The sequence below is a fragment of the Jaculus jaculus genome, chromosome 13 (assembly GCF_020740685.1).
Source record: "Jaculus jaculus isolate mJacJac1 chromosome 13, mJacJac1.mat.Y.cur, whole genome shotgun sequence".
In the NCBI taxonomy this organism is placed as follows: domain Eukaryota; kingdom Metazoa; phylum Chordata; class Mammalia; order Rodentia; family Dipodidae; genus Jaculus; species Jaculus jaculus.
The window spans coordinates 93,350,506-93,361,347 of record NC_059114.1 but is presented as its reverse complement, the minus strand read 5'-3'; positions in this window follow the sequence as shown (position 1 = coordinate 93,361,347).

Genomic DNA, 10,842 nt, shown 5'->3' with positions numbered 1-10,842 from the left:
TATCTCTGCCTGTCCAGCTCTAAGCTGACCAGAGCTGAATGCCTGCTCAGTGTTTCCATAATCAGGATCAGTTGTGTCAAGACACTGGCTCTCCTTTGGTGCAAAAGGAGTAACCACCCCATGCATAAATATTTCCTCTCCCACTTATTGGTCTCCAGTCTTGCTTAACAGGTATATCTCTACAAAAAATCTACAAACTCCACCTGTGCCAACTGACAGAGATCTTCATCCCTGTGCTGGTGGGCCTCAGCATGATGCTGTCTCTGGGTGCCTCTGGTGACCAACAGCTTAGAATCTCTCCAGAGACAATTGAACTTTCTTGCAGGTGTGATACTTCAAAACCATCTAGCTTTAGAATTCATTACTGCTGAACTTGGGGGGCATGTATGGTCTTGGGACAAAAATATTGTTTTCTTTTTTAACAAATCAAATGTTATTAAGCTGTTTGACTGCTACAAGCCTGAGGCCCCCACCACCTGGTTCTCTAAACCTTTAGTTACTTGGCTTCTCCTTAGCCTCCTCCTTATTATAGAAATCCTATTTCTTGTAGCCCCCTGTCTCATTAAATTTCTCAGATAACAAATAACTAATATTGCTAAGGTTGCTATTAATCAGGTCCTTATACATCACCTAACTCTATCTGGACCTATGGTAAACTTTAAAGAACTCATTTGGGATGACATTGCCCCATTATAAAAACAAAGGGGGAGTTGTCAGGCACTGCCAGGCACAGGCTGGAGCCTTCAGGAGAGGTGCCTGAGTTTCCAGGCAGAGCTAAGGACCCCCAAGATACAGGAAGCCACTTCCTCTCCAAGCCTGGCATACCTGAATTTAGGCACTGCCCATAGCCCTGTGACCTTTGGCCAGTTGCCTAGGAAACTCCTTATCACCCTTCACACAGCCCATCCCCTGAGACCTAGATCACCTGACCCTCCCCTGCCATTGCCTACATGCTGGAATGAATGTCCCCATATTCTAATTTGTCATCAAAAATGAACTTGGTGCATCCAATCCTCTTAGAGTCCTCCTTCCACCCACAGATGCTTATAAACCCATTTCACTAACAATAAACTGAGAGAGCTGTTCAACTTTCTCCCAGGAGTGTTTCGCTTGTCATGCACTCACCCACCCCTGGTTGCCTGGATGCCTTTGGGGAAAACTGTGGCTGGCCCCTGGGGCAAGAATCCCGGAACCCACAGACATATATAATGAAAACATAAAACCACTTAAGAAAGAAATTGGAGAGGACTTGAGAAGATGGAAAGATTTCCATGCTCCTAGGCAGAATTAACATTGTGAAAATAGCAATCCTACCAAAAGCAATATACAGATTTAATGAAATACCAATAAAAATCCCAGCATCATTCTCCACAGAGATAGAAAACATGATCTCAAAATTCATATGGAATGGCACCAGGCCTTGGATATCTAAGCATATCCTCAGCAAAAGAAACACCTCTGGAGGCATTATCCTACCTGATCTAAAGCTATATTACAAATCCATAGTAACAAAAACAGCATGCTACTGGTATAAAACAGGAATATATACCAATGGAACCGAATTGAGTATCTGGACTACAGCTACTTCATTTTTGACAAAGGTCCCAATAACATAGACTGGAAAAAAGGCAGCATCTCCAACAAATGGTACTGGACAAGTGGATGACCATATGCAGGAAAAGAAAACTAGACCCACACATCTCAGCATGCACAACCATCAAGTCAAATGGATCAAAGACTTCAATATAAGACTGGAAACTCAGCTACTACTGGAAGAAGATATAGGAGGAACTTTCCATGCTATAAGAGTGAGGAGAGACTTTCTGAACAAAATCTCAGTAGCTCAGGAACTTGAACAATCACTCAACCAATCTGATCTCCTGAAGCTGAAAAGTTTTTGCACAGAGAAACATACCATAAGCAGAGCCAATAGATTACCTACAGAATGAGAGAAACTTTTTTGCCAGCTATGCAACTAATAAAGGCCTAATTTTTAGAATCTACAAAGAACTAAAAACCTTAAACCATAAAAAAAAAAAAAAATCAAACAACTCACTCACAAAATGGGTAAAGAACTGAACAGGGAGTTCTCAGAGGAAGAAATACAAATGCCAAAAACACACTTAAGAAAAATTGGTCAACATCCCTGACTATTAAAATATAGGTCAAAGCAACTGTGAGATTCTACCTTACCCCAGTAAGGATAAAAAACATTAAAAAAATCAAATGAAAATAAATGTTGGTGAGGATGTGGAGAAGTAGGAGCCCTCATTCCTTGTTGGTGGGAATGTAAGCTGGTATAACCACTCCTAAATATTGAATATAGAGTTTCCAACAGACCCAGTTATTCCCTTACTGGGCATTTACCCTAAAAGCTCCATGCCTCAGTTCAGAGATATTTGCATGTCTATAGCTGCTCAGTTCATAGTTGCTAGGAAACAGAATCAACCCAGGTGCTGATCATTGGAAGAATGCATATCTAAGATGTGGAATTCTATTGAGATGGAATTCTATTGAGCAGTAAGGAAAAAATGACATAATGAAAGTTTTAGAGAAATGATCAAACTTGGAACAGATCACACTCAACAAACTCACACAACCACTGAAAGACCATCATTGCATGTTATCACTCATTTGTGGTTCCTAATCTGGACTAGTTTGAGTTGCTGACATATCTAATTGGCATCTAGAAGCTTAGACAATAGGGAGGATAGGGCTTGGGGGAAGGGAAAGGGGACCACAAAACTGAACCCATATGGAATTGGTACTGTAGAATCCTATGTACTAGACGATAGACTAAAAGTTGGAACCCTCAACAGGACCTTAGGAGGCACACTTGAACTGAAGGGCCCCAGAGAGGGTGAGATGAAGACTAACCTTAAATTTCTCCTGCTTCTTTTTTCTTTTATATTTTTTTCCTTTTACCTTTTCCTATTTTCTTCTTTCTTTTCCTTTGGCTCTGGCCAGTAACTCCCAGTACCAGGATGCAGTTAACACCCACAATGAGCTATTGATCAGAGAGATCTACAGGGTTTCCCAAAACAAGGCAGACTTCTGTCAGAGCACTTGATTACCCACAACAAGTTAATGGTAAGACCCTACTGCTGAAGACACCATATGCTGTTGGTAGGGAACATAGATCTGGCTGGAATCTGAAAGAGAGCCAGGCCCCAGGAAGTTAACCTTTCTAGGGCTAGAAGGTGCTACAAGAGCTATTGAGGGAAAGTGACCATATCTGTCCAAGCAACTTGAGGTCTAAGCTACTCAGAACAAACAACATGACATGTTGTCCACAGAGGTGCAATAGTGGCACACTGCCATGGTGGGCAACCAACTGCTCTTGGATTGGCTAATAGATCTGCCAAGTGGAAAGGAACCCATAACTGGAAATGGAAAACAAGTCAGAATCATATCCAGATAATGATTTTTTACTCCAATATCAAGATCCCACCAATTTTTGGCTACAAGTGGGCTTACACCCACTAAAGTCTCTACAAACTAACAATGGTTATCCCACTTAACTTGTTCTGACTTCACTCTCCATTGGAGAATCTGCTTCTCTTTTACAGATGAAAGCAGGATCTGAGAAGATAAATAGCTCTTCGTACTTTACCAGGGCCCCAGCTGAACCCATACAGGAATTGGGGAAATGAGCAAGAGTGCTGCTTTCTCAGTGAACCTGATATCAGCACAAGAATGAGGGGGATAGAGACTGAGGACATTCAACACCTACCAAAGCAGAGATCTAGAGGCTACTACTAGCCCATCATTGAAGTAGACTTAAAATGAACCCAACATGACTCATGGAATTTTGTGGAAGACAAGGTGGGAAGGTTATTAGAGCCACAAGCTAGGACATTATGCACAGACACATTGCCTCTTCCCCATAACTGATGGCTGTCCCCACAATGCATGACCTACAATCCCCATGGGGTGACCTGCATCCCCAATGATAAGGGTCCCTTTGTGAAAGGGGAAGGGGTGAGGGAAAGAATAGTACCAAAATGTGCTATTTGCATGCTAAATATGTCCATAACTAATAAAAAAGAAAAGAATTACATAGACTGCATGCATAATTGTTTGAGTCTTGAGATATAGATCGGAACCAAGCACCTTAAATAACAATGAATAAGATATGTACTTGGGAAGTTCTATGTGAGAACCATTTCCTTTTGAGTCTATGATTTTAAAATAGTTTATTAGAAGTGACAGATTCCAAGATTTGGTTTCTTCTGAAATAATTATACAAATTTCTGGGAAAGAAACAAAAATACATATCAGTCTTCCAAAATATTAGCTAATTACTGTTTATTTGAAAGATATGTTTATTACATTTAGTTGGAATACTCTGGGTTACTTGCTTTTGATTTCTAGGAAATGATAGCATGACATTAACAAGCCACAGGCCTCTATTTCCCAAGAAGTGTTGGGAAATTAGTGACTCATTTTGGAAGTAAACAAAAGGATTGAGAAAAGCTATTTCACAACTACAAATGTACATTACAGCTACAAATGCTTTCCCAAGGAACGTTATAAGGGAAGCTGAAAAAGAATGAAAAGAAAAAAAAACTAAAAATTATCTTTTGTAGGAAAGCATAGTGGAAAACAGTAAATTAGAGTCACTTTAAGGTTGAAATAATAATTTCATTTCTAAGGAAACTGGAAGCATATAGGGTATTTATATATTTTTCATTTTGGTTGTTCTTGCTTTGTCATTTTTGCCCTTTTCCCCATTTATCTGCTTTGTATTAAAGTGTCAGAAAATGGCCAGTGGCTATATTGATATAGTCACTTCAGGATTTCCTGACATGCTCAGTTTTCAACCCCAACACAGTGATATTCTTACATACCCATGAGGTTACCACTGTCTAAAAATTATGCCATAGTCATTTAGTGTTATGTAATGCATTTCAAGTTAGAGGTTTAAAGCTGAGGAGTCATTGTATTCATCATAAACTACTAGTTATACTTATCTACAAAACTTTTCTTCTTATTTTCAAACCAATGGACATTCTATAGAACTATGACAAAAAAAAAAACCTTCTAGCTACACTTTAACTGTCTTGAATACCACAACTTAATAGTTATTAATATGTTTTACCATTTAATTACCATTTTGGTTGTCTTAATGTAAAGTGCCCTCCATAGGCTCACATATTTGACTGCTTGGTCCCCAATAAGGATGAATGGCTGTGAAGTATTTAGGAGTCCAGGCCTTGTAAGGAAGTTTGCCACTGGGGGCAGGCCCAGAAGTTTTTAGCCTGCCCCCCACCCTGCCCCTTGTTTTTCTATTTGCTTCCTGTGCAGTGTAAACACCTGCTTCTTTTGCCTGTCTGCCTATATCACCATGATGCAAATATTTTAAAAAATTAAACCTAATTAAAAACTTTTCTCTCTGTAAAGTACTTCTAGGTAGGTGTTTTTTTCCCAGCAATGAGATAAACACAACCTCTCTTTCTCTGTATTGAGCCTTTTTTTCTGATATTATCTTGTCAGTTCTAAGTACTCCAGGTTGTACATTAAAAATAACTTATGCCTCTTCCTTCAGCAAACTGATACTGACCATGGTAGTACCCAACTCATCAATCACATTCAAAGTTCATCAGACCTCTCAATAATACCTCTTTAATTATTGCAGCCCAGTTAGCCTTCCTAGGGTATATTCTACATTTAAGTAACATGTCCCATAGGTCTCCTTGAGACTCATCAGTCACTCCCTATTTCTCAATTCTATGACAATCTTAAGGATACATAGAGGTCCCCCATGCCCCCATATGGTGATCCTTAACATGTGACTGCATGATATTTTCACATGACCAAACCTAGGCCAGGAAATCTGAGAATTACAGCAGAAGGCATAGTATGACAATGCTTCACACTTACACTTCACACTTTAACTTATGTTAAAATTGATCACATGGAAAAGCTGTTGTCTGCCAGATTTATCCAGTAGAAACTCATTTTAGAAGGGCAGTTGGATCAGAAAAAATAAAGGTAATGATTAATTTTCTACAAGCTGGACAATATTTTCAGTGCTACCCCTATTTATTTGTTTTATTTAACAGCTTGCAGGGAGATGTTTTAGTAACATCAACATTCTGTTCTTCCTCCAGACTCTACCTAGCAGTCATTATTTCTGTCAACTAATGGTTTAACTTAACTATCATTATGATGGTTGCCAAATAATGTATTTCATCAGTTCTTCCATTGATTGGTTGTTCTACTGTCAAGAAGTATTCCTCCCTCTATATATACCTAAATGGATAAATGTGAACAAACCTAATTTTTCTTTATAAGTTTATAAAAGCAATTAATTTATACTTTATTTATTGACTTATTATGCAATATTTCTACCATTTTGATACTCAAATTATAGGTTGAGTAGATAGATAGAAGCCTCATTATGTCTGAACCTGCAAATACAGTGTGAAACATATACTTAGACTTTGTCCCATATTCTTTACAAAAAACTCCTAAAGCCTTTGTAAATTCCTTTGTGATATAAAATTCTTTGATTATTCATAATAATATCATTTCAATTATATCATTATCATCTTGAAAAGATAGTTTTTAGTAGATGATCTTTATAGTAATCTTCTGGATAATGGCTGTTTATTCAAGGAATCAATTGTGGGTTTCAACATAGGAGAGGAGAGGGACTTTGAATTAATCAAAAATATCCTGTGATTTAATGAATTCCACCTAAGAATTTGGACTCTTATAAAACCTCCAAATGAAATTATGGGTTGACAAAGGTACTGATGTTGTTGGGATGTGGTACATTCTGAGAGGAAATAGAAAATCTATGCATACTCTCACCCTCACCCTCATAATCTGCCATATGCATCTTCCATTTGACTGTTATTGAGTTGCATCCTTTGTGATAAAGCAGTAATAGCAAGAAAAGTGCTTTGATAAGTTCTGTGAGCCATTTTAATTATTGACCATTAGTGGTGGATGCAAGATATTGAAAACTCTGATTCTTTGATCATGCCATATATAATTATCTTACCCTGGACACCCAACATTTGCAACTAGCACACACATTGGAAGTGGTCTTGTGGAACCAAGTCCTTAAGCCTGACACTCCAAGTATTGTGTCAAAACTGAATTAAATTGTAGGGTACCCATTTGGTGCCAGAGAGTTGCAGATTTAGTTGTTCAACCTGGGTTCTCAAGTGTTCTATATTGGACCTACTTGATGATTGTGACTTATGTAAATTTGCTGAGTAAATTGGTGTTTGAATCATAATAAATTTGATCCAAAGAAAATAGGAAATTTCTTGTATTCAGTTCCACTTTTGACCAGTCACTAAAGGGGTCAGTGATGGTAAGTTATTATCCATAAATAATAGTAAAAACAATAACATATTTAGAGTACTTCAAATTTTATTAAAACTCATGAAAATATGTTAATATACACAATCACTTTTCCTTTAGAGAACACTGCCAGTATTTTTATGTTGTTTGTTAATATTCAAGAACACACAAGGTATACCATAAGAATCAGGAACAGAAAGAAAAAAAGAAAAAAAACATATAGGCTGTTGATAATGGCTAGCTTTTCTTAAGAGTTTCAAGCATACTGTTTAAAAACAAATTGGTTATTTTTTGTTTGTGTTTTGGCTTTTGAGGTAGGATCTCACTCTAGCTCAGGCTGACCTGGAATTCACAATGTAGTCTCAGGGTAGCCTCAAACTCATGGTGACCCTCCTACCTCCGCCTCCAAAGTGCTGGTATTAAAGGAGTGTGCTACCACACCTGGATGAGTAGGTTATGTTTTAATGCATAGAATGTATATGAATCATGCAGTTGAACTGCCCTAAGCATGAACTCTGTTTTATTCTATGTTAGTCTAAATTGTCTTTTTCTTATCATTGCTCTGGGTCCCCACTAGACAGTTCTCTTTTTGGGATTCCTACAGCTGCTGACAGAGGTAAGTTCAGCTCCTCAGCAGTTAACTTTCACAGTGACTTAGTGCATTAACCCAGCTTTCAGCTTCTTTTCCACTGCATATATATTTGTCTGAAGAAAACTGCCTATGGTATAATTCCTTCTAATGCATACAGGGTTCTTCAGAAAATCTCTATGTGAACTGTGTCAGTTCATTAAAAGTCAAAATCCTGGCCTGGAGATGTGGCTCAGCAGATAAGGTACTTGCCTGCTAAGCCTAAGGACTCAGGTTTGATTCACATAAAGCCAGATGCAGAAGGTGGCAAAAGGATGGATCCTATTTTCTGATCCAGGCTGTGAGTCTGTGTATTTTGCCTGAGGAATTGGTACATTAGTATTCAGAGTTAAGAATGAAGAGTGTGAGTTAATCCCTGTCATGCTGCTGATTTTTGTGGTGTTTTGTTTTCTTGGTTCCAATTTGCTTAATAGCTGTTCTAGCTCTAGTTATTATTTTTTTGTCCTAAAGCCTATTTAACATTTATTCTTTCCTTCTATGCAAAGCATTCTCTTCAGTGTCCTCTGTAAGGCTGACTTAGTTCTCTTTATCTTGGAAATTGTTATCTCTACTTTTATAATGAGATATGATTTTTCTAGGTATAGTAGTTTTTGTTTGTATCTGTGGTCTGTCAATACTGCAAATACACTGTTCCATGCCCTTCTGGTTTTTAGAGTTTCCATTGAAATTTTGGCTGTCATTCTGTTTGGTTTGCCTTTGTATGTGATGAGATATTTATCTCTTGCAGCTTTCCGTAATTTCTTTGCTTCATGTATTTAGTGTTTTGACTATAGTAAGATGTGGAATTCCTTTTCTTCTCCTGTCTGTTTGGTGTTTTAAATGCCTCTTGTACCTTGATGGGCATCTCTTTACTTAGAGTTTGGAAATTTTTCTTATATACAATTTTAAAAAATATTTTCTGTCATTGACCTAAATTTCTCCTTATGTACCCATTATTTGAACATTTAGTGTTTTCAAAGTGTTCACATTTCTATCATGTTCTATTCAATCCAATTTCTGTTCCTTGTTTTCACCTACTTGATGAATTCTATTAGTGAAGTTTTCCATGGAGATTTTTTTATTTTTTCATTTATTTGAGAACAACAGAGAGAGAGAGAGAGGAGAGAGAGAGAGAGAGAGAGAGAGAGAGGGAGGGAGGGAGGGAGAAAGAGAGAGACAGAGAGAGAGAGAGAGAGAGAGAGACAGACAGACAGAATGGGCGGGCCAGGGCTTCCAGCCACTGGACGAATTCCAGACGCATGCGCCCCCTTGTGCATCTGGCTAACATGGGTCCTGGGGAACCGAGCCTGAACCAGGGTCCTTAGGCTTCACAGCAAGTGCTTAACCATTAAGCCATCTCCCATGGAGGGTTTTTTGGTTAATTTAATCCATTTTTCATTTCCATCTTTATTTCAATTGGATTTTTCTTTAAGATTTCTATATTTTTATTAAATTTCCTTTTCTTTTCTGGCTTTAATTCCTCATTTCATGTAGCTATTTGTTTCTTGTAATTCACTTAGGCATATATTTGTGTTCCCTTGAATTTATTTGGCTTTTAATTCATGCATTTATCCATGTCTTATTTGAGATTTTTGTGTATATCTATAACCATTATTTTGCACTTCTGTTTGGCATTTTCTCTAAGTAGCCTTCATGGGGGTTCTCTACTATTGGAGTTTCCAGGAAGAGATGTATTAACTTCTTTTTTGTGTTAGTCATTTGTATTGAGATTTATCCATCTGAAGACAGATCACTGTTCATATGTTTCTAGCACCTGCTTTTCCTGAGTACGTGAGTAGTACTAGATGTTTCATTGTATTCATTTATCGTTGTTGCACTTTGTGGTTCTTGCAGTTCAGTCTTGCAGATACCTGATGCTGCTTTCTTATGGGGTAGGTGAGGTGGTCTTAATTTGGTTGCAGCTATGCTGTAACTTACACTTGGGTTACAGACCAAATGGCAGATCATCAGTGTCCAATGTTGGAGGGGGGAAGATTGTTAAAGGGAACCTGGTTACTGGAACTCATGCACTGGTCCTAGTCATAAGGACAGACCATCAGTGCATGCCATGTGACAGAGGTAAGGCTGCTAGTAGAAATCTTAGTGCTGGAATCCAGTGCAAATCCTAACCTCACAAAGAAAGGCAGGCTCCCTTGCGGTAGAATTTGAATGCTGGAGTTCTTGCTCTGGTTCCAGGATCAGTTGTTATCTGCCAGATGGGGAATCCTAAAGAGAATCTGAATGCTGTAACTGAAGTATAGGTCCTAAACCCAATGGAGACTGCTTTCATACACATCTGGCAAAGGGAACAAGATAGCTATATGAACTGTTGATGCTGAAACTCACTTTCTGGTTTTTGTCACAGTGGTAAGTTGTCTGCACAATCTGGAGGTTGTTTTTTAAATGAGTTAACTCATCAGCATTTCTACAACTGTTGCTTGATATAGAAAGCCAACATTGGGCTGGAGAGATGGCTTAGTGGTTAAGCGCTTGCCTGTGAAGCCTAAGGACCCTGGTTCCAGGCTCAATTCCCCAGGACCCACGTTAGCCAGATGTACAAGGGGTTGCATGCGCCTGGAGTTCGTTTGCAGCAGCTGGAAGCCCTGGCGTGCCCATTCTCTCTCTCTTTCTCTCTGCCTCTTTCTCTCTCTGTCTGTTGCTCTCAAACGAACAAATAAAAACTTTGAAAAAAACAAAAAAAAAAAAAATAGAAAGCCAACATCATTGGTTTATATGACATTTGTTCACCACAGTGATTGGTAATGGCTAGGATGGACAAAAGTTATTTTAGTAGAGAATTGAGAATATCTGCTATGGACATCTGATATAAAAGTTAGATGCCTGTGTCATATATTTTATTTATCAAAATCATCTCTTCCCAAAGCACTATAGAA